Here is a 23,886-nt window from a genome sequence, read left to right as displayed (position 1 = left end):
AAGGCATTGAAGCGGTATCATCCACTTTGAATGAAGCTAACATTGATGTAGGTCCTCAGGAATTATGTTTAGACCTTCTAAACGTGGTACTACAGGAGAACTTCTCCCTATTCGAAGATTTCTTTGTCCAGATATGCGGCACTGCAATGGGGTCTAATGTAGCCCCCGCGTTCGCAAATCTCTATATGGACAAATTTGAACGAGATCACATCTACCCGAATCCACTTTTTCAACAACATGCAGTCTCTTGGTATCGTTACATAGACGACATTTTTTGTATTTGGGAAGGTGACTCCACTAGCCTCTCCCAATTTTACAATACAATAAACAATATCAGACAGGAACTCAAATTCACTCTCTCCTACAGCACCGAATCTGTTACCTTTCTTGACACTAGAATCAACAAGGATTCTCTTGGCAAACTCACCTCTGATATTTACACTAAACTAACTGACTGTAATAACCTTCTCCTATATGACAGTTGCCACCCAAAATCAATTCGAAATAGTCTCCCTCGGTCACAATTTAAGAGAGTTACTAGGATCGTGTCAGACCCCACCACCAGAGACCTTAGACTTCAGAAGATGTCCACAAAATTTGAAATAGAAATTATCCAACGACATTACTATCCACCGAGATGTCTAAGGCTCTAGCTGATCCTAATGACTTTAATGCCAGCACACCAAAACCACCTAGGCTTCCATTTGTCCATGGTCATCATCCTTCCATGCAAAAAGTTCACAATCTTATTCATAGGCACTGGTCACTACTTACCAAAGCCTACCCGAAGATTGAGATCTTCAAAAATCCTCCTTTGATGTGTTTGAGGAGACCTCAAAACATCAAGGACAGATTGGTCAGGGCCGATTTAGGACACTCAAAGGAGACAGTCACACGAACTTTGTCAGGGCAGAAGAGGACAGGTACCTTCCCATGCCTCAATTGCATGAGCTGCTCGAACATCATCAAAGGTAATGAAGTTGTTCACCCACGTACTGGTAAATCTTACCCAATTAAAGACCACTTTACATGCAAAACTAATTTCGTTGTTTATATCATCAAGTGTCCTTGTGGGCATTTCCAGTCACAAATTTACCATCAGATGTGAAAAAACATGGCTTCCACTACCTGCCCATTTCAAAGAATGCCGACACAATGTGTCTCAATTAAGGTTCCAAATTATAGAAAAAGTACCTAGGCCAAAGAGAGGTGGCAACCATGTCCGTTCACTCAAACAACGGGAGACTTTTTGGATATATACCCTGGACACACTACATCCCAAGGGTCTCAACCGCGAAATAGATTGGCTAACCTGACTATTTTCTCTTCCCTCCAGACCAACTGAAAATTTGCACTTATGAGCCTTTATTGACATCTTCCCTGGCGGTAAGATATAATTTCCCCTCCAATTTTTCAACTTTTCCATTTTTTCATTTTTATTATATTTTATTTTTATTATTTTTCATTATTTTTATTTCTTTCTTCATTTTTCTATTTTTATTTTATTTCATTTTTTTCATGTCCCCCCCCCCCTTTTATTTCTCTTTTCTTTTCTTTTCAGTTTGGACTCCTACAATGTATTTATATCTTTTCTCGTTATTATCATAACATTGCATTGTTCTGCATATTCCATATATATTAAGCATTATATGTCATTGTTTTCATTGCAACTATACTGTAATTTCATATAGCAATTTTGTTTATAGTTATGTGCTGGATCCTTCCTCTATTGATTTCTACTACAACTGTGGCCATATGGTGTTTTCTATACAAATCAATCCCCACTACATTCTTTCAACAGGATCAATTCCCTGTCAGCTACTGCGCTCCAACACACATGCGCTGACATCTTGTGCTCCCCTTCTGACGCGATCCTGTGTTTGGATCATGTCACAGCCACTTTGTAACACCGTGCTTTACTGCGCTTGCGCAGGTTTCCCGCGCCATCCTTTTGGTGGTTTCACCACCTGGGCGACAGTACAGCCTCTGAGCGCGCTAAGTCCAGCGTCTGACATCACTTCCGGTCATGTGACCGGTTTGCACATGTATATAAAACAGTATGTGGGATACATGCCTCATTCACTGCTGAGGCACGGCGGTGCCTGTATCCCCCACTGCGCCACCAATGTTTGTAAGTAATGTTTAACCTCTTCCCGACCGCCCACAGTAGATAAACGTTGGCGCTTGCTGGGCTTTGTGCAGCGCCGACGTTTATCTACTGTCGGCGGTTTTGTGCCCCCCGGGACCCCCACGTACCTTATAATGCAGGGATCCCGGCGCACAATGCATGCTGGGACGCCTGACCTCATCGAGACCTGATTGGTTCAGGTCCTGATGACGTCAGATCACAGCAGCCAATGAGAGAGCTGCTCTAGCAACAAACTTTCCCAGCGATCTGCCTTATAAAAATGCTGTTTCTCCTCAGAGCTCCTGTCAGTGAGAGATTTGAGGAGAAACAGCGTTACAAGTGCTGCTGGCAACAGCTGTGCCAGGCAGCAATTGTGCTATAAAGTATAAAAAACCCAGATAAGGCAGGTTAGGGCTAGTAACAGTTAGGGTTACTGTTAGGTTAAAGTTAGGGTTACGTCAGTCAGTCACGTGACGTCAGTCACGACACGTCAGTCACGTCACGTCAGTCAGTCACGTCACGTCAGTCACGTCACGTCAGTCACGACACGTCAGTCACGACACTTCAGTCACGACACTTCAGTCACGTCACGTCAGTCACGTCACGTCAGTCACGACACGTCAGTCACGACACGTCAGTCACGACACTTCAGTCACGACACTTCAGTCACGTCACGTCAGTCACGTCACGTCAGTCACGTCAGTCACGACACTTCAGTCACGACACTTCAGTCACGTCACGTCAGTCACGACACGTCAGTCACGACACGTCAGTCAGACACGACACGTCAGTCAGACACGTCAGTCAGTCACGTCACGTCAGTCACGTCAGTCAGTCAGTCAGTCAGTCACGTCACATCAGTCAGTCACGTCACCTCAGAGTTTTCTATTTCTGGAAAAAAAAAATAAAAACTAATAAAATGGCCCGTCCGTATTATAGTACAGAGGAAGCTTATGCACTGTTATGTTCTGACAGTGAAGAAAGCGCAGTGTCAGATGGCGATGTGGATTTCGAGGGCTTTAGTAGCAGCGACAGTGATAGCTCAGAAATGAGCCGTGATTCTGGCCCATCCTCACACACAAGGATCAGTACAATAAGAAGGACAAATAGCGCTTCTGGAGAAATGTCTCCAACTCAGGGAACAATGCCCAGTACTAGCGCTGTCCCTAGTGCTCGTGAATTGGCGCACGTCAGTGTCCAAGGGGCTTTGCCTCTTGATGAAGCATTTCCCAGATGGGAGGCTTCGGATTCGGCTACTCCATTCATCCCTAATTTTAATGCCATTCCTGGTATAAATGTGGAGGTGGAAAATTTTGGACCAATTAATTTTTTTAATTTGTTTATGACAGATAGCTTGCTAGAGCATATTGTCCTACAAACAAATTTATATGCGTCCCAATTCATCAGCCAGAATCCACGATCCTATTATGCTAGGTCAAATTTATGGACACCAACTAATGTCTTAGAAATGAAAAAATTTTTAGGACTTACATTCGCTATGGGGCTTGTAAAAAAAACGAGCATTCGGTCCTATTGGTCCAACCGCCCTGTTCAAGCCACCCCTATGTTTTCTGCAGTTCTTCCTAGGACCCGTTATGAAATGCTCATGAGGTTTTGGCGTTTTAACGACAATAGTCAATCCCTGCCCAGAGATGCCTCAGAACATGACAGACTATTCAAAATCAGACCCATCATCAAAGACTTAACAGAAAAGTTCTTGAGGCTCTACACACCATCAGAAAACATTTCCATTGATGAGTCCCTTGTAAAATTCAAAGGAAGACTGCACCTCAAGCAATTTATTCCTTCTAAGAGAGCAAGGTTCGGAATAAAGCTCTATAAAATGTGCGAGAGTTCAACCGGATACACAGCTGCTTTTCGCATTTATGAGGGGAAAGATAGCCAACTAAACCCACCAGGATGCCCTACTTATCTGGGGACATCTGGAAAAATTGTTTGGGAGCTGATAACTCCATTTTTACAAAAAGGCTATAATCTGTATGTTGACAACTACTACACCAGCATACCCCTATTTAAAAGTCTGGTTGACCATAACATAGGGGCTTGTGGGACCATTCGCAAAAACCGTCAGGGGTTTCCACAATCGTTGGTCAACGAAAAGTTCCGAAAGGGGCAGTCAGGGGCTTTACGCAATGGAGAGCTGCTTGCCCTTAAGTATAAGGATGAAAAAGATATTTTTATCCTGAGCTCGATCCACACAGATGCGACAAAGGCCATTGCAGACCATCAGGGATCCACTACTCCAAAACCTGTGTCTGTCATTGACTACAACAAATATATGGGGGGTGTGGACCTTGCAGATCAGGTTCTACAGCCATACCAGGTATCAAGAAAATCATATACCTGGTATAAGAAGTTAGTCATTTATTTGTTTCAGGTGGCCACATATAATTCCTTTGTGTTGTACAGAAAAGCCGGAAATACAGATACTTTCCTTGATTATCAGGAAAAGGTCATTGAACATCTTGTTTTTGAAAATTTTGTCCCCGCCAATCCTTTAGAATCTGAAGATGTTAGAAGACTCACTGAACGACATTTTATTGCACTCATTCCAGCAACTGAAACAAGAAAGAACCCCAAGAGAAGATGTCGTGTATGTTCCAAGAGAGGAATGAGGCATGATACCCGCTATTATTGCCCACAATGCCCATCATTGCCAGCCTTATGCCTCCATGACTGCTTTAAAATCTTCCATACAGAACCACGTTTTTAAACTTTTTTGACATTCAATGCAGTCACTTTTGGGGACTTATGCTGTTCTGGCACCTCAGGGGCTCTGACAATGTGACATGACATCCTCAAAACATTCCAGCAAAATCTGAACTCCAATATGGCGCTCCTTCCCTTCCAAGCTCTGACATGCGCCCAAACAGTGGTTTATCCCCACATATGGGGTGTCATCATACTCATGACAAATTGCACAACAACTGTTGGGGTCTAATTTCTCTGGTTACCCTTTGGAAAAAAAATTGAGGGCAAAAAGGTAATTTTTTGTGGAAAAAATATGATTTTTTTTATTTTCACGGCTCTTCGTTATTAACTTCTGTGTAGCACTTGGGCGTTCAAAGTGCTCACTATGCATCTAGATAAGTTCCATGGGGGGGTCTAGGTTCCAAAATGGGGTCACTTATTGGGGGTTTCCACTGTTTAGGCACGTCAAGGGCTCTGACAATGTGACAGGTCACCCACAAACAATTCCAGCAAAATCTGCTCTCCAATATGGCACTCCTCCCCTTCCAAGCTCTGCCGTGCGCCCAAACAGTAGTATTCTCCCACATATGGGGTATCGGCGTGCTCAGGAGAAATTGCTCAACAAATTGTATGGAGCAATTTCTCATGTTACCCTTATGAAAATGCAAAATATGAAGCTAAAACAATTTATTTGTGAAAAATGTTGCTTTTTTTTATTTCCACGGCTCTATGTTATAAACTTCTGTGAAGCACCTGTGGGTTCAAGGTGCTCAATACACATCTAGATAAGTTCCCTAAGGGGTCTAGTTTCCAAAATGGGGTCACTTATTGGGGGTTTCCACTGTTTAGGCACGTCAAGGGCTCTGACAATGTGACAGGTCACCCAAAAACAATTCCAGCAAAATCTGCTCTCCAATATGGCACTCCTCCCCTTCCAAGCTCTGCCATGCACCCAAACAGTATTATTCTCCCACATATGGGGTATCGGCGTGCTCAGGAGAAATTGCTCAACAAATTGTATGGAGCAATTTCTCCTGTTACCCTTATGAAAATGCAAAATATGAAGCTAAAACAATTTATTTGTGAAAAATGTTGCTTTTTTTATTTCCATGGCTCTATGTTATAAACTTCTGTGAAGCACCTGTGGGTTCAAGGGGCTCAATACACATCTAGATAAGTTCCCTAAGGGGTCTAGTTTCCAAAATGGGGTCACTTGTTGGGGGTTTCCACTATTTAGGCATGTCAGGGGCTCTCCAAACGCAACATGGTGTCCGCTATCGATTCCAGGTAATTTTGCATTCCAAAAGTCAAGTGGTGCTCCTTCCCTTTCAAGCCCTGCCATGCGCCCAAACAGTATTATTCTCCCACATATGGGGTATCGGCGTGCTCAGGAGAAATTGCTAAACAAATTGTATGGAGCAATTTCTCCTGTTACCCTTATGAAAATGCAAAATATGAAGCTAAAACAATTTATTTGTGAAAAATGTTGCTTTTTTTATTTCCACGGCTCTATGTTATAAACTTCTGTGAAGCACCTGTGGGTTCAAGGTGCTCAATACACATCTAGATAAGTTCCCTAAGGGGTCTAGTTTCCAAAATGGGGTCACTTATTGGGGGTTTCCACTGTTTAGGCATGTCAGGGGCTCTCCAAATGCAACATGGTGTCCGCTATCGATTCCAGCCAATTTTGCATTCCAAAAGTCAAGTGGTGCTCCTTCCCTTTTAATCTCTGCTGTGCGCCCAAACAGTATTATTCTCTCACATATGGGGTATCGGCATGCTCAGGAGAAATTGAAAAGCAAAATGTATAGACCATTTTCTTCTGTTACCCTTGCGAAAGTAAAGAAAAAAAAGTGTAAAGGAAAATTTTTGTGAAAGAAAAGGAAATGTTTATTTTCCCCTCCACATTCCATTCATTCCTGTGAAGCACCTGAAGGGTTAATAAACTTCTTGAATGTGGTTTTGAGTACCTTGAGGGGTGCAGTTTTTAGAATGGTGTCACTTTTGGGTATTTTCTGTCATATTGACCCCCCAAACTCACTTCAAGTGTGAGGTGGTCCCTAAAAAAAATGGTTTTGCAAATTTTGTTGTAAAAATGAGAAATCGCTGGTCAACTTTTAACTCTTATAACTTCCTAACAAAACAAAATTTTGATTCCAAAATTGTGCAGATGTAAAGTAGACATGTGGGAAATATTATGTATTAACTATTTTGTGCGATATAACTCTCTGATCTAAGGACATAAAAATTAAAAATTTGAAAATTGCAAAATTTTCAAAATTTTCACCAAATTTGCATATTTTTAACAAATAAACGCAAGTCATAGCAAAGAAATTTTACCACTGTCATGAAGTACAATATATCACGAGAAAACAATGTCAGAATCAGCAGGATCCGTTGAAGCGTTCTAGAGTTATGACCTCATAAAGTGACACTGGTCAGAATTGAAAAAATTGGCCCGGTCACGAAGGCAAAAACAGGCTCGGGTGCGAAGGGGTTAACTATGCGATCACTACTGAGTCCTGAGAATTTTTTCCTGTATATTCATCTGGACATTTTTGTTTCCTTTACTGCAGTTTTGCCACACCAACAGGATCTCTGCTCCTCTAGACCTGGACTATTGGCTATATTGGTATTTAATCAAGTCAGCTATTAAGACCTTTTTTATTGCACAAATGCCGCAGCATAGCTATAACTTTCTTAGATCACATTAGATGGATATATGGTTCCTTCATAGATATACTTCATTATGATTGCAATTAGATATACTATGGGTGTAGATGTGTATATATATATATATATATATATATACTTTTATCTAATCACACTCCCTTTTACCTCTACATGTTGGATAATCTGCATTTTTTTTAAATATTGCCTAGCGGTGATAAACTATCAACTGGTGACTACCAAAACTCTACTTCAAAAGGGGTATGAGCTCAATTTCACTATACTCTGTTATATCTGCCGCCTCCTTGTTCCCCTTCAATTGTGCTGAGTCTCTATGCTTTTTAATTGATCCTATGACATTAAGACATTTACCTTCAATAGTGTCTCTTCTTCGGATATAATTCCTATATTTTGTATATAATTATTTGAATTCTTATAGTACATTCTTTTATTTTCAGCGACTATGTGATAAAGGCCGTTGTTAGGCCGAAAAGTCAGCTGTCGCTTCATCACCGTCAATTAAATAATAAAAAGCTCACTTTAGCATAATTTACGTTTGCAGTGATTCTATATTGACTTTACATTTACGGGACCAGAGGCTCCCTTTCACAAGCACCGTTTATTCATTACACTAGTCGAGTGCTAGCCATCTGCTATATCTACTGTATACAAGCAGTCACCCCCGGACACCACTTACTTGCCCCGTATGCCACAGAGCAACCAAATATCTGTCCACACAACTTAGAAGGGTATGTCTGAGGACCAAGAGTGATTCCGATATAAAAACTGCCCTTGCATCAGCCAAGTTTCAGCTCAAATGCATTGCCGAAAGAGGTACAACTATCCGCTTCAATGACCTCAAGCCTCTCCAGTCCTTGGAGGAGACTGTATCCTTCTTAGAAAGTCGCGGATTTTTAATAGCCAACAAGCCTAAGTTTGAGCATCAAATCCCGCCACTGAGCTCTGAAGGGCCCGCTCAGGTACCACCAGCCAATTTGGAGCTCTGCCCAGGCTCTATGCCCCTGGCGGAGCTAGATTCGGATGAGATCGATATTCCTTTGCTTTTACGGCCTGCAGACAGCCCCCTGCCCCTGGCAGAGCCAGATCCGGATGCATCGGATGAGGCTTCACTTTTACGGCCTCTGGAAAGATTTGAAGAAGGACCTCGCTCAGAGACTGCCCACACAGGGGCCTGTTCTGACCCCATGGAATGAGGAGGCCGCTGACGGTAGCGATTTAAGAATTCAGAAAAGGCAGTGGAAGGACAAAAATCGCACCGCTACAAAGGTGGCCGGCTTGTATAAGCGCCACTCAATGAACCACGCTATGTTCAAAGGTTTCCGCTCATACCTAACCGCTACACATGGGGTCCCAAACTGCCAACAGGAGGTCTCAAACGTTTCCAGGTTCCTCTTCTTTGTGAACCCGAGAAGAGTAACCCTGGAGTACCTACTGAGGCCAAGTAAAGTCAATGAATTTTTTTAAAAACTCCGAAAACTCAAGCTATCGAAACACACCTCCCTCAGAATGCTGAAGCACATATGGAGATTCACTGTCTATCAGATGAGGGCCACGGGACTGAGAATAGAAAAGCCGGAACTCTACAAGGTATGTGAGGTATTCATGAACCTTACCGAGGACCTACAGAAGACGTTGTACAAGGGCGCCTGCAGGGAGTCTGTTAGTAAGCCGTAAACACCCTTCAAAATATCCCATATGCGGCTTGATTTTTGCCTTGGATGTTCAATAATTCCTCTTATTTTTTTCCCTACAGGTACGATCTACTGAGGAAGCCGCTAAAATCGCCCGTGGACTGCCATATTATTCTGGAGGCAAGGCCAACTTTTCTAGCCAGCATAGCCGCTGTTCAAGAGAGCGGATCAAATGAACCCCGGGAAATTGCACTCTACCTCCAGGCCCTGCTGGTTCTGAAAAATCTCCAGAGACCAGGTGTCGTCCGTAACATGACGGTAAGTAGTCAGACCCTGTGGGTCAGCGGTCTACCATGCACCAGATCAATAACTTTCAACCTCAGGTTTCAGAGTGGACCGAAAGGATCCATCACATGTACCACAGCAGACGGATGACAGTTGTCGGTGTGAAGACTCACAAATGTTCCACCACTCAGGTCGCAGCATTCGTACTTTCAGAGGAAGAAGAATCGGTAAGAGATTCGCCAAGTCAGGGACCCCAGGCAACCCCACTCCACATGGGGAGCAAACCCCTCTCTTGTCCCTATGTAAAACCTGTCGGAGGGGTGTCATATGGCTCGAGATTATTTTCTTTTTCCTTTTTCAGTGGTTCAAAGTGTATGCAGAACATGTCCGACCTGTCTTTACCGCTGGCCAAAGGAAGATCACAAATTTCTTTGTGACGTGTTCGGAGAAGGCCATGGTAAATCCATCCGTGGGCCTCAGGCGATACCATTCGAGGTAAGAAGGCCACGAGCCGAATGATGCATGGCCATATGTAGAAACAGGTACTGACCTTATGCTTTCCTCCATAGCTACAACCTTCCAAACATCACAAGCCACCTAGTACGACGGGTATGTGAAACATGGACTACTTCACCATACACCGACTGCGAAAAGCGACTGTTTGCACGGTACTTGGCACATACAAACGACGTGGCTGAGAGTTTACCGGGAGAAGACTCTGACAGATATGTGTCATGCCCACGAGTTGGTGGTAAATGCAGGAAAGAAGGATGAAGCCGAGAATCAGTCACCAGTGATGCCTTCAACCAGTACATCAGAGAATGAGCAGGGAGGCAGTATGGAAATCGTTCCGGAGGTAACGAATCCTACTAACTCTACCAGTGAGTCCAAGAACAAGCAGGGACATGGCACAAAAGTAGATCCCAGGTATCCCTACAGACATATACGACTCGTCCCGATAAAGATAAAAAAGCCCCAGTGCAACTGTTAAACCATCGAGCCTGCTCTGAGGGGACAAGGTCAGAAGGGGCGTCCGCCTACCAGATCCCCCCTTCCCACGAGGACTACAGATTTGCCCCCTGACAGCCATCATCTTCAGAGAACCAGGGACCACCAAGGGAGGGTCTGGTCAAGCTCAGGTACCCCAGGATCGCTTCTCCGGCTTGGGGATGGACCACCAGCCAAAGCCAGGGACTGAGAACCATCGAGTCTGCTGTGAGGGGACAAGGTCAGAAGGGGCGTACCAGAGTCAGGGAACCAGAAAAGCAACTGCTTTCTATCGGGGTAGAGAGACGCCACTCTCTCATACATTTTTCCGGAGGTGCGCATAACTGAGTATATGCATTGCGCATCAAGGGGACGGAGTTGGAAATGTATCCGACCTCCCATCACTATACGGCGGATGCGGCAGCCAGGAATTCCTCATTCCGGTTCTTTTTCACTTAGTTCTTCTCTGGCTTGGGGATGGCCCACCAGCCAAAGCCAGGGACTGAGAACCATCAAGCCTGCTCTGAGGGGGAATAGTCAGAAGGGGCGCCCGCCTTCTAGATCCCAAACTCGGCCATGGACTACAGATTTGCCCCCCTGACAGCCATCACCCTTCAGAGGACCATGGACTACAGATTTGCCCCCCTGACAGCCATCACCTTTCAGTGGACCAGGGACCATAGGGGAGGGTCTGGTCAGGCACCCGATGGCTTCTCCGGCTTGGGGATGGCCCACCAGCCAAAGCCACGGTCTGAGAACCATTGAGCCTGCTGAGGGGACTAGGTCAGAAGGGGCGCCCGCCTTCCAGACTCCCCTTCCCATGAGTACTCCAGATTTGCCCCGATAGCCATCACCTTCAGAGAATCAGGGACCACCGAGGGAAGGTCTGGTCAAGCTCAGGTACCCCAGGATAGCTTCTCCGGCTTGGGAATGGACCACCATCCAAAGCCGGGGACCATGAAGCATCCAGCCTGCTCTGAGGGGACATAGTCAAAAGGGATGTCCGCCTTCTAGAGCCCAAACTCGGCCATGGACTCCAGATTTGCCCCCTGACAGCTATCACCCTTCAGAGGACCAGGGACCACCGGGGAGGGTCTGGTTAGGCACCCCAGGATGGCTTCTCGGGCTTGGGGATGGCCCACCAGCCAAAGCCACGGACTGAGAACCATTAAGCCTGCTCTGAGGGGACTAGGTCAGAAGGGGCGTCCACCTTCCAAAGCCCCCCTTCCCACGAGGACTCCAGATTTGCCCCCTAACAGCCATCACCTCCAGAGAACCAGGGACCACCGAGAGGAGGGTCTGGTCAAGCTCAGGTACCCCAGGATAGCTTCTCCGGCTTGGGAATGGACCACCATCCAAAGCCGGGGACCATGAACCATCCAGCCTGCTCTGAGGGGACATAGTCAAAAGGGACGTCCGCCTTCTAGAGCCCAAACTCGGCCACGGACTCCAGATTTGCCCCCTGACAGCTATCACCCTTCAGAGGACCAGGGACCACCGGGAGAGGGGTCTGGTCAGGCACCCCAGGATGGCTTCTCCGGCTCTGACAGCCATCACCCTTCAGAGGACCAGGGACCACCGGGAGGGGGGTCTGGTCAGGCACCCAAGGATGGCTTCTCCGGCTTGGGGATGGCCCACCAGCCAAAGCCGCGGACTGAGAACCATTGAGTCTGCTCTGAGGGGACTGGGTCAGAAGGGGCGTCCGCCTTCCAGAGCCCCCCTTCCCACGAGGACTCCAAATTTACCCCCCTGACAGCCATCACCCTTCAGAGAACCAAGGACCACCGGGGAGGGTCTAGTCAGACTCAGGTACCCCGAGATTGCTTCTCTCACTTGGGAAGCACGACCAGCAAAAGTCCCTCCTGCAGCTGCGGAAGTTCAGTCTAAGCCGAAGTGTGCAACTTCCATACCAAGAGGGACCACATTCCAAGTCGCTTACCCGAGTCAGGGAACCAGAGAAACAACCGCCATCCATCGGGGTAGAGAGAGAGCACTCTCTCCTAAATTCTGCCGCAGGTGCGCAAAACTGGATATATGCATTGCGGGACAAAGTCCCCACTTTAAGGGGACGAAGTCGGAAATGTATCCGACCTCCTGGAAGTGTGCAGCGAATGCGGCAGCCAGAAATTCCCTCATTCCGGTTCTTTTTCACTTAGTTTTTTTTTTCCTAGTTCTTTTTCACTTAGCTTTTTTTTTCCTAGAATGTATTCCTCTAACCTCTACTAGCTCAAAAACAAAAAAAATTTTGAGAAAACAAAAGTAGTAAGAAAATGACCATCAGCTCCTGGAACTGTTTTCAGCATACCTCCAGAGAGGCTCCCCTGCCTGGAAGTCTGTCACGGTCCTAAAAGTCCTAAAATTCGGTTTTTCATCCAAAATTCAACTTTCCGCCCAGGATCCACAAACTTTAACCCCAGTTTGGGGACCCTCCCCGGGGGCCCTACAACATACTGACGCCCCCCTGTGGTGGAAGTAGGGGAAATTAACGGCTCTTTCTGAAAAGTGTACCCAGACTCCTGGAAGCCTCCTGGGTACACCTCCTGAGAAGCTCCCCTTCCTGGAAGTCTGTCTCATCTCGAAATTTTTCCCAAAATTCGGTTTTTCACCCAAAATTCAACTTTCCGCCCAGGATCCAGAAACTTTACCCCCAGTTTGTTGGACTCTTTTGGGACACTCTCAGACATATTTCACTCTCTGACTTCCATCGACCGCTACAGTGCGAATATTAAGCCCTCCAACCGACCGCTACAGTGCGAATATTAAGCCCTCCAACCGATCGCTACAGTGCGAATATTAAGCCCTCCATCCGATCGCTACAGTGCGAATATTAAGCCCTCCATCCGATCGCTACAGTGCGAATATTAAGCCCTCCAACCGACCGCTACTGGGCGAATATTAAGCCCACCAACCGACCATTAAGCCCCCTTCCGAATCTACTCAGTGTGGGCCTGAGCTGGGGGTCGGGGGTTCGCAACCCAGCCGCGGCCAAAGTGCTCGACCACAGTCAGCGCTGTCGCTGCCAAAGAGGGAAGTTCTTTGTTTTAATCGAGCTGGCATGCGCCACTGACTCAGGGCATCCAAACAGAAAGAGTTCCCTAGGAGCCGTGTACCAAACGGTATCGAACTCCTAGCAGCAGGGCTCGTCCCGGGGCTGGCATGCACAGAACACGGCCTACATCTGTCCGTCTACCGCCACCAAGATCTCCATTGTCGCCTTTTGGAGATCCAAGCGGGAGGATTCGTGGCTCGAGTAACCCCAGGAATGTGCATCTGACTCGGGCAGCCAATCAGAAGAGTCCCCTAGGAGCCGTGGACCAAACGGTAGGGAACTCCTAGCTGGAGGGCTCGTCCCGGGGCTGGCATGCACAGAACACGGCCTACATCTGTCCGTCTACCTCCACCAAGATCTCCATTGTCGCCTTCTGGAGATCCAGCACCCAAGCGGGAGGATTCGTGGCTCGAGTAACCCAGGAATGTGCACCTGACTCGGGCAGCCAACCAGAAAGAGTCCCCTAGGAGCCGTGGACCAAACGGTAGGATTCTTAATGAAAAACGTACCCAGGCTCCTGGAACTGTTTTCGGTACATCTCCTGAGCAGCTCCCCTGCCTGGAAGTCTGTCACAGGTAAAAAAAATTTCTAAGTCCACAAAATACCTATCACTCCCAGCCATGATGGGGTTCAAACACGGGTCGCCACACTCACGACAGCAATGAAGCAAGCGCTAGTTGCATCGCCACCACGAGTTGGTAGTGACAGACGGAGCCAGTCGGAATGTCTTCCCTGAAAGCAAAGCATGCTCGTCAGCGGTGTAGGCGCCATCCCTGTAGTTGAGTCTATCCTAGGGATGCCGTATACGTGATTATGACGGATGCATCTACTTAGGGTTAGGGCTAGAATTAGGGTTAGGGTGAACTAGGATTACGTGTTGTGAGTTCATTTTCCCCTTCGTCGCTGAGGTCTGGTGAATTCCCTATTCTGGTGAGGGAGCCTAATGATGATGACTGGCTGAGTGGAGTCACTGACTGGATATAAGGCTGCCGACGCCCTTCTGCCCTGCGGGTGATTTCTCTGTGGACTTCTAGGACACCAGTCTGATTCCTGCTCCTCTAAAGCTAAGTTTGCTGCTTTGCCTTTTTGCATTTGTGTTTTGTTTTTTGCCATGCTTTTCTGGATTCTGCCATTCCCTGCTGGGGTGAGCTGAATCTCCTTTTGCCTGTTGCTCTGTCTTCAGAATATTCCTGAGTACTGACATAGTCTTTTTGAAGCCTAGCGTCTTCAGGGCCTTTTTCACTGTCAGTCTGTTGGCTCTTATTTTCATAGGGTTTTTCACGGATTGCAGACAGCAGCCTTCCTGTCCTTTCCTATCTAGTTAGCTTGGGCCCCGTCTTTGCTCAGTCTATCTTTCTGTCTGTGTTGTGTTCTTTCTTCTTGCTTCACCGTCATTATATGTGGGGGGCTGCCTTTTGCTTTGGGGTCTGCTCTGGGGCAGTTTAGATTTCCCTTTCTGTCTTTAGGCTATCTAGTCCTCCGCCTGTGATCGAGGGGTCTAGGGCATTGTAGGAACCCCTCACGGCTACTGCTAGTTGTGTTGATAGGTTCAGGGGTCTGCAATCCGATAGCTGCCAACCTCTCTGGTTTTCTGGACTTAGCTTGCATTTCTGTTTTTGCCTCCTGCGGTGACTCAATCATAACAATTAGGGTTAGAATTAGGGTTGGGATTAGGGTTAGGGTTGGGATTAGGGTTAGGGGTGTGTTGGGGTTAGGGTTGGAGCAAGAATTGAGGGGTTTCCACTATTTACCAACTTTTGGGGTCTAAAAATTGGGTCTAAAAAGTCACTTTTGTGGAAATAAAAGACTTTTTATTTTCACAGCTCTGCGTTTATAAACTTCTGTGAAGCGTTTGGGGGTTCAAAGTGCTCACCACACATCTAGATAAGTTCCTTAGGGGGTCTAATTTCCAAAATGGGGTCACTTGTGGGGGGTTTCCACTGTTTAGGCCCATCAGGGGCTCTGCAAACGCAACATGACGCCCGCAGACCATTCCATCAAAGTCTGCATTCCAAAATGGCACTCCTTCCCTTCCGAGCTCTCCCATGCGCCCAAACAGTGGTTCCCCCCACATATGGTGTATCGGCGTACTCAGGACAAATCGCACAACAACTGTTGGGGTATGATTTCTCCTGTTACCCTTGTAAAAATAAAAATTTGGGGGCGAAAAAATCATTTTTGTGCAAAAAAATGGATTTTTTATTTTCATGGCTCTACGTTATTAACTTCTGTGAAGCATTTGAAGGTTCAAAGTGCTCACCACACATCTAGATAAGTTCCTTAATGGGTCTAATTTCCAAAATGGGGTCACTTGTTGGAGGTTTCCACTGTTTAGGCCCATCAGGGGCTCTGCAAACGCAACATGATGCCCATCAGGGGCTCTGCAAACGCAACATGATGCCCATCAGGGCCTCTGCAAACGCAACATGATGCCCATCAGGGCCTCTGCAAACGCAACATAATGCCCATCAGGGGCTCTGAAGACGCAACATGATGCCCATCAGGGGCTCTGAAAATGCAACATGATGCCCGCAGACCATTCCATCAAAGTCTGCATTCCAAAATGGCACTTCTTCCCTTCCAAGCTCTCCCATGCGCCCAAACAGTGGTTCCCCCCCACATAAGGGGTATCAGCGTACTCAGGACAAATCGCACAATATCTGGGGTATGATTTCTCCTGTTATCCTTGTAAAAATACAAATTTGGGGGCGAAAAGATCATTTTTGTGGAAAAAAATGGATTTCTTATTTTCACGACTCTACGTTATAAACTTCTGTGAAGCACTTGAAGGTTCAAAGTGCTCAACACACATCTAGATAAGTTCCTTAAGGGGTCTAGTTTCCAAAATGGGGTCACTTTTTGGAGGTTTCCACTGTTTAGGCACATTAAGGGCTCTCCGAACAGAACATGGCATCCGATCTCAATTCCAGCCAATTCTACCTTGAAAAAGTCAAACGGCGCTCCATTCCTTGCGAGTTCTGCCGTGTGCAAAAGTGGTTTACCCCCACATATGGGGTATCGGCGTGTTCAGGAGAAATTGTACAACAAATTTTGTGGTTGATTCTCTTTTAACACTTGTGAAAATAAAAAAAAATTGTTTCTGAAGTAAATTTTTTGCAAAAAAAAGTTAAATGTTACTTTTTTCCTTCCACATTGCTTTTAGTTCCCGTGAAGCACTTAAAGGGTTAATAAACTTCTTGAATGTGGTTTTGAGCACCTTGAGGGGTCTAGTTTTCAGAATGGTGCCACTTTTGGGTATTTTCTGTCATGTACACCCCTCAAAATGACTTTAAATATGATGTGGTCCGTAAAAAAATGGTTTTGTACATTTTGTTGTAAAAATGAGAAATCGCTGGTCAACTTTTAACTCTTATAACTTCTTAACAAAAAAAAAATTTTGGTGATGCAAAGTAGACATGTGGGAAATGTTATTTATTAAGAAATTTTTGCGACATCTCTCTGATTTAAGGGCATAAAAATGTTTTAAAATTGCAAAATTTTCGCCATATTTCCGTTTTTATCATAAATAAACACAAGACTTATCGAAGAAATTTTACCACTAACATGAAGTACAATATGTCACGAAAAAACAATCTCAGAATCAGCAGGATCCATTAAAGTGTTCCAGAGTTATAACCTCATAAAGGGACAGTGGTCAAAATTGTAAAAATTGGCCTGGTCATTAAGCTGCAAACTGGCTCTGTCGCTAAGGAGTTAATATTTTAAAGGGGGTAGTCCTATAATCACAACCTTTTGCACCCTGCATCCAAAATATAACATGCAGGGAATCTAATGGTCCATAAGAAGGAATTCCCTTCTCTCTGCAGTTTTCTCATTTACAGATCATCACTAGTGGTATGCAGTGTAATAAATGTGTATGAAGCGGCGACATCTAGTAGACACATAACGCAATAGCACCATCTTGAAATTTTAACTTTATTTTGAAAAGCTCTTCTTTAGATGGTATTTTTTTTAATGCAAGGGGTTAATACTTCTTATGGGTCATTTATGGTTTCCTATTGCGTCGTCTTGCTCCCAGACTGATCATAAATGCGCCATTGCTTGCAATGTGGAGTATTCCTGCTCCGTATTAATTAATACTCAAAATCGATTTCAAGCATTAGATTCACTAGATGAGTCCCCATCCACCTCTATTGGGACTAATAGGACTATCAGTCCCACTGCTAATAAAACTAGGAAAACCCAAGTCTGCTAGCAATGCAGTAAAAAAACAATCAAGAAAAAAATTTTCAGGTGTTCCAAAGAAATCATACAGCAGGGGTTGCCAAGGGGGGAAATTCGCCAAAAAGAGAAAGAAATTAAAAACCACACTATTGAACACACAATCCATTTTTAATTTAAGCAAACATTTGCTAAGTCCTAATGAGATTTCCGTATTAAATAAAGGCTTGAATTATGCCCCTGCTTATAAATTTAATAATTTTCAAGCATTTATTGGTACAAAACTCTTTATGTGCAAGTTGGCAATAAAGAAGCATTTAATAAAAAACCCAATTTTGGCTAATAATCATACCACCAATATTTTTGTGCATACTAACCTTAGAAATAAGTCAAACTTCCACCCCGTAAATGACTATTCCAAGTCTATGGACACATTCCAGAATAACGTGATAGCTGACATTCGTAAGATTAGCGATAAAAGGTGTTCTAAGTATAAATATAACCTTACACTGTCTGAAAGTAATGCTATTAGATCCTTACAAGTGAACAAAAAAATTGTAATATGCCCAGCAGACAAAGGGGGCGACATAATACTACGGGATGAAACTAATTATCATAAAGAAGCTTCATGGCTATTAGGTGATTCCCGTAGATATAGAAAAAAAACTCACTAGGGATCCCACTGAAGAATTTCTGTTGGGAGTTAAAAAATCTTGTAGACAGTGGCTTCAATAAAGGAATTCTAACAAAAAATGAGGCCAATTTCATCTTTACTCGGCATCCTAGGATAACTATGTTTTATTATTTGCCTAAAATCCACAAAAATATGGTGGATCCACCAGGCCGACCAATCATTTCTGGCATTCAATGCCTTACAGCAAACCTATCCAAATACATTGATTGCCACACTTGCAGAAAATGGTTTCAATTTTACCAGCTTATTTGAGAGATAGTGCCCATATTCTACAAATATTGGAAGGTGTCGATTGGCAGGATCACTATATCATGGGCACTTTGGATATTACATCCCTCTATACTATGATCCAATGTGATAAGGGATGAGATTCAACTGCATATTTCTTAAATAAACACAATCTACTACCAGCTGCTCAAATTCAATTCTTAATAGACTGCATGACTTTTATTTGAACACACAATTATTTTAAATACCAGGTGCACTACTACTCCCAGCAATGGGGTACTGCTATGGGTACCAGGTTCGCGCCAAGGTATGCTAACCTATATGTTGGCAGATGGGAAGAAGAAACCATCTACAGAGCTACACGCGGGCCTGGTACTCTGGCAACGATTTATAGATGATGTAATTTTTATTTAGTTGGGAGGCCAAAAGGAACTTGACTTAAAATAATTTAAAAAAAAAAGAATATTTTTAAAATTTTACTTCCACTGTCAGTTCAGGTATTAATTTTTTAGAAAATAATAAAATTAATACCCGGTCCTTTAAGAAGGCCACAGACTCTATTAGTTTTATCCCTTATAGACAGTTGTCACCTTCCGAGTTGGCTAATAAATGTACCAAAGAGCCAATTTATTATGATCCGCCAGAACTGTTCAAGAGGCAGCTATTTTGGAAGAACAGTTTCTGGAAAAAGGCTATGACATCACTACTTTGGAGGAAGCAAAACAGTCAATTAGAAAAGAACCAACTAGAGATCTGTTAAAAATTAAATTCCGTCATACTGATTGTGATAACACCAAAAAAATTCAAGAGGACTCTATCCCTATCATTTCTGAGTACAGCTCCAACTCCACAACCTGACTAAAATAGTCAGAAAACATTGGAATGCACTAAAGGAAGATAAAATCTTGGGTTTACTCATTCCCCGTTGTCCAAGATTTGTATACAGAAAAGCATGCAATCTTGGGAGCATTATTGCTCTTACTGTACCCATTAATCGTATAGAAAAATCCCCTATAATATTTGCGGAAAACTTGAAAGGCTTTTTTCCCTGCAGAGACTTCTGTATATGCCGACGGATTATTACCTCTAAAAAGACATCTTTTTTTGGCCGTAATAAAAAATTTATAATTGAGGATTTCATCACTTGTACCACAGAGAGCGTTATTTATATAATAAAATGTCCCTGCCAAAAAAATTGTGGGACGTTCAAAACGCTCATTAAAAATCAGGATAAATGAGCATATCCGGAACATCAAAAGGAGTTCATTGGACATCCCTTATGCAGTCACTTTATTAGTCATCATGGTGGATCTATGGGCATAGAACTTGTGCATATGCAAGAACGTAAGGGTGATCATATTATCTTCATGATCGCAGGAGGACCATACCCTGAGGAAGGAGACAGACGTCTCCGAAACGCGTTGGTTGGTTTTTTGGCCCTCTCTGCGATCTGTAGCTGCTGCAGCCCGGTGTACCACGTGTCTTTGACGTCACCGCAGGTCTTGTGCTAGCACAAGCGTGACTACAGAGCAGGGAGGACATCGTTTTTTATCAGAACGCTTGAACAGTGACTTACCGGCTGGAACAGCACCGATATATCTGCGATTATCAACTAATTGTACTTGGACTTCACATACAAGCACTCGGATTACTGCTACTCAGCAATAAGTGACTGCGGGACATCTATTACTTGAACCATCACCTCCTGGTCCATGAATAGTGCTCAAAGACACTTTGATTTGAGTCACAATCAATCCATGAGGTAATCTCTCTTTTTTTAATAAGTGAGCGCGCTGGTATAATACTACTATTTATATGAATAGCCACACCTAAGCTGTATGAGTTTATTATGTATATATTCCCCTATATTAGGTAATCTCCTAAAAGAAGGGGACATGTTGGTTTAGTAATACTAACATTTTTATGAATTGCTATATCTAGTTTGTACTTGGTTTTAGTTAAGCACATTTATTCCTACTGGATTTATAAAATATATATAAACTCCTTACAATCTCCCAGTACGTTAACCCCATATAACCAGAGCCTCTGAGTGCAATAGTAATATATTTTTTCTTCATAACATTTCTTCCCTCCAAAATATCCCAGCATCACCTGTAGATGGTACCATTGAAAGTGAATTTAAGCCAGATAGTGATATGCAAAAATGGGATTCCTCTATATCATGTTTTTTTTTTCTTAACATTTTACAGTAGTTTCCCCAAATAAAAATGACAACTAATTATATCATAGATTAAACAAAGATCTTCATGACCATTTGATACCGTGGGCTTCCTTTGGTTATAGTAAAGTCACATCCCTTGCAGATCTGCTAGTATACAGCCACGTTATACGGAACATGAAGAAATCAGAGCCCCTGGAGTTTGAGATATGCTGGTAAAACCAAAAGAGATCTCAAAACACGCATCGTATCTATGAAAAGATTAAAAAATCCTACAGATTATTTACTCCAACCCCAATAGTTAAAACACATTAAAAATCAACATAATCTTCGCTGGAAGGAACTGAGGGGACAGGTCCTAGGTCAAATTAAACCGTATAGCAGGGGAGGTGGTCTTGATTTTGTGCTTCTAAAAAAAAGAAAGCAAATAAATATTTTGTATGAATTCAGTTAATCTATATGACCTAAATGAGAAATGTTGGCTGCTTTCTTAAGCTGGTATAATACGTTTTACAGGTTATTTACTTCAGCAGTCAATTATAGAAGCAGGTCTTCTGTGATTGACTGTTGAGTTCACATGTCCCTGTCCATGTAAAAAGCGGACAAATTGTTTTCTGGTACCATTTTCTCATTTTCGTAGTGCAGAGAAGCAGCTCCTGCTGGTGAAAGTGAACTTGACTGTGGTTTCAGGGCAGGAAGAGGGGGATGACTCTCAGGGTGAGGAGGGGGATGGCTCTCAGGGTGAGGAGGGGGATGACTCTCAGGGTGAGGAGGGGGATGACTCTCAGGGTGAGGAGGGGGATGGCTCTCAGGGTGAGGAGGGGGATGGCTCTCAGGGTGAGGAGGGGGATGGCTCTCAGGGTGAGGAGGGGGATGGCTCTCAGGGTGAGGAGGGGGATGGCTCTCAGGGTGAGGAGGGGGATGGCTCTCAGGGTGAGGAGGGGGATGGCTCTCAGGGTGAGGAGGGGGATGGCTCTCAGGGTGAGGAGGGGGATGGCTCTCAGGGTGAGGAGGGGGATGGCTCTCAGGGTGAGGAGGGGGATGGCTCTCAGGGTGAGGAGGGGGATGGCTCTCAGGGTGAGGAGGGGGATGACTCTCAGGGTGAGGAGGGGGATGACTTTCAGGGTGAGGAGGGGGATGACTTTCAGGGTGAAGAGGGGGAGAACAGAGAGGATGACAACTGAAGTTGTAGATCACACTTGGCAGGAACCCAGAGTTAAGCAGTCAAGTAGCTCAGCAGAGGAGGTGGATGAAGGTGAGGACATGCGCAATCAACATTCCTTAGTCTGTGAATTTCACTGCGTTAAAATGCCGACTAGCTGGTCTCGCCAACCACCGGCCGTCCCATCAACCACATTTGCTTTCTCCTACACGCTCCAAAGCTAAAAGCTTGATCTCCACCATCTCCAATCTTAAACACAAAAGGACACAGAGCATAAGGGTTAAAAGAGAACACTTTTATTAAATTAGAACCATAAAAAGTCATATAAAATCCCCTTGAAAAAGCGGCACTGTATACATGAAATACGTGTCTGGATCCTGCCAATGGCATTTTGGGCTAGCCTGTGTCTCCTTCCTTCTTAGGTAAGCTGTGCCTCCCCCATTTTACATGTATGTCCACCTGGTTTGACTCAGATATTAATGTATGGGATCGTGGTGTTTCTCTTACCCACAGGATATTTCACGTCACTTAGTATGGTATGCTCTTATTTACTTCAGACTGGTTACCATTTGTCTGTCTTTTACACATCTCTTTGAGTTTAATATTGCCTTGGAGTTGTTTTTTTATTCCAAGATTGGCTGCACCTACTGTATTTTGTGTATTTGTTTTTGCATTTAGTTTGCAGCTGGGTGTCTGTTTCTTACAATTTCGAAACTGTTGACCACGGAAATGCAGCCTTTCCACCTACAGATACAGTGAAAATTGATGGCCGTCGCAGTCCTTCAGTATTAGTTGTCCAGTCGCCATTATTTCTCTAAGAAAGGTGTTCCTGCTCTGTACCGGCATGGCACTAAAGAAATCACCTGTTCCCTGAAGAAAAAAACTGTCAGGGTGCATTTCACCAGGAGCAAACATGGGCGCCTTACATCTCGCCGACTGGGCACTGGGTGACTTGGTGGCTGAGGAGGCAGGCGGTCAAGGGGCTGCTCCACATTGCGGGACAAAAGTATCTGAGGCTGCTCCACATGTCTTGCATCTGAGGCTATGTGCGCACGTTGTGGATTTGCTTGCAGAAATTTCTGCAAGGTTTCTGCATCTCAGTCTTTCTGCAGCGTGTATTCTATAAGTGTGTATCACACAGGTGTGAAGATTCAGAATTGAACCAGAAGGGAACAGAAGATAAAGTCCCATTGAATAATTGGCAATCCTCCACCAAGCAAAGACCGCACATAAACACCTGTCAACATGCTTAACCTGCATCAAGGTCAAAGTTGCCTTCTGGACCATCCAAGAACGTTACTGTAATTGTCAGAAACAGAAGATAAAATAAGAAAGCAATGCCGGCTATCAACAAATTATCATTACATTTTATCACAACATAAAACGTAGAAAAAATGTTTTTAAGAATTTCTAATCTTCATGATGGGTCATCAGGCTTCCCTACTGTTTATAGCTAATTCTACTGCTCCATAGATCCTGCATGTGTGCAGTCATTGCTATTCATCTGTGCAGCATATGAAATGGTATACAGCCAATTCAACTGCTCCATAGATCCTGCATGTGTCCAGTCATTGCTATTCATCTCTGCAGCATATGAAATGGTATACAGCTAATTCAACTTACTCTGCTTGTCTCTTTATGCTGTGAGGAATATGCTGGTTCAGCCAGGGGGCCGTATTTGCTAATTCAAATTGTTTGTGATAAAACTGTGTTGCAGTGAGGAATTAGAAGGCCAGATTTCCTCTTAAAAAAAGTTAGGCAGAGTGTTGTTTAGGCACACTAAGAAAATTAATAGTAATTGTTCATTTAAAGACAAGTGACTGACAGCTGTGGGCCTAAGGTTGTGAAACAGCATGTTACAAGAGGGGAAGGGTACATGCAACATGAGTTGGAAATAGCGAGGTTGTGGTGGTAGGGGGAGTAGGCTTGGTGTTCGACGTATACATGGGTTGTATGTG

The sequence above is a fragment of the Dendrobates tinctorius genome, unplaced genomic scaffold (assembly GCF_039654945.1).
Source record: "Dendrobates tinctorius isolate UK_male_01 unplaced genomic scaffold, ASM3965494v1 ptg000055l, whole genome shotgun sequence".
NCBI classification, from domain to species: domain Eukaryota; kingdom Metazoa; phylum Chordata; class Amphibia; order Anura; family Dendrobatidae; genus Dendrobates; species Dendrobates tinctorius.
This window is presented reverse-complemented; position numbering follows the sequence as displayed.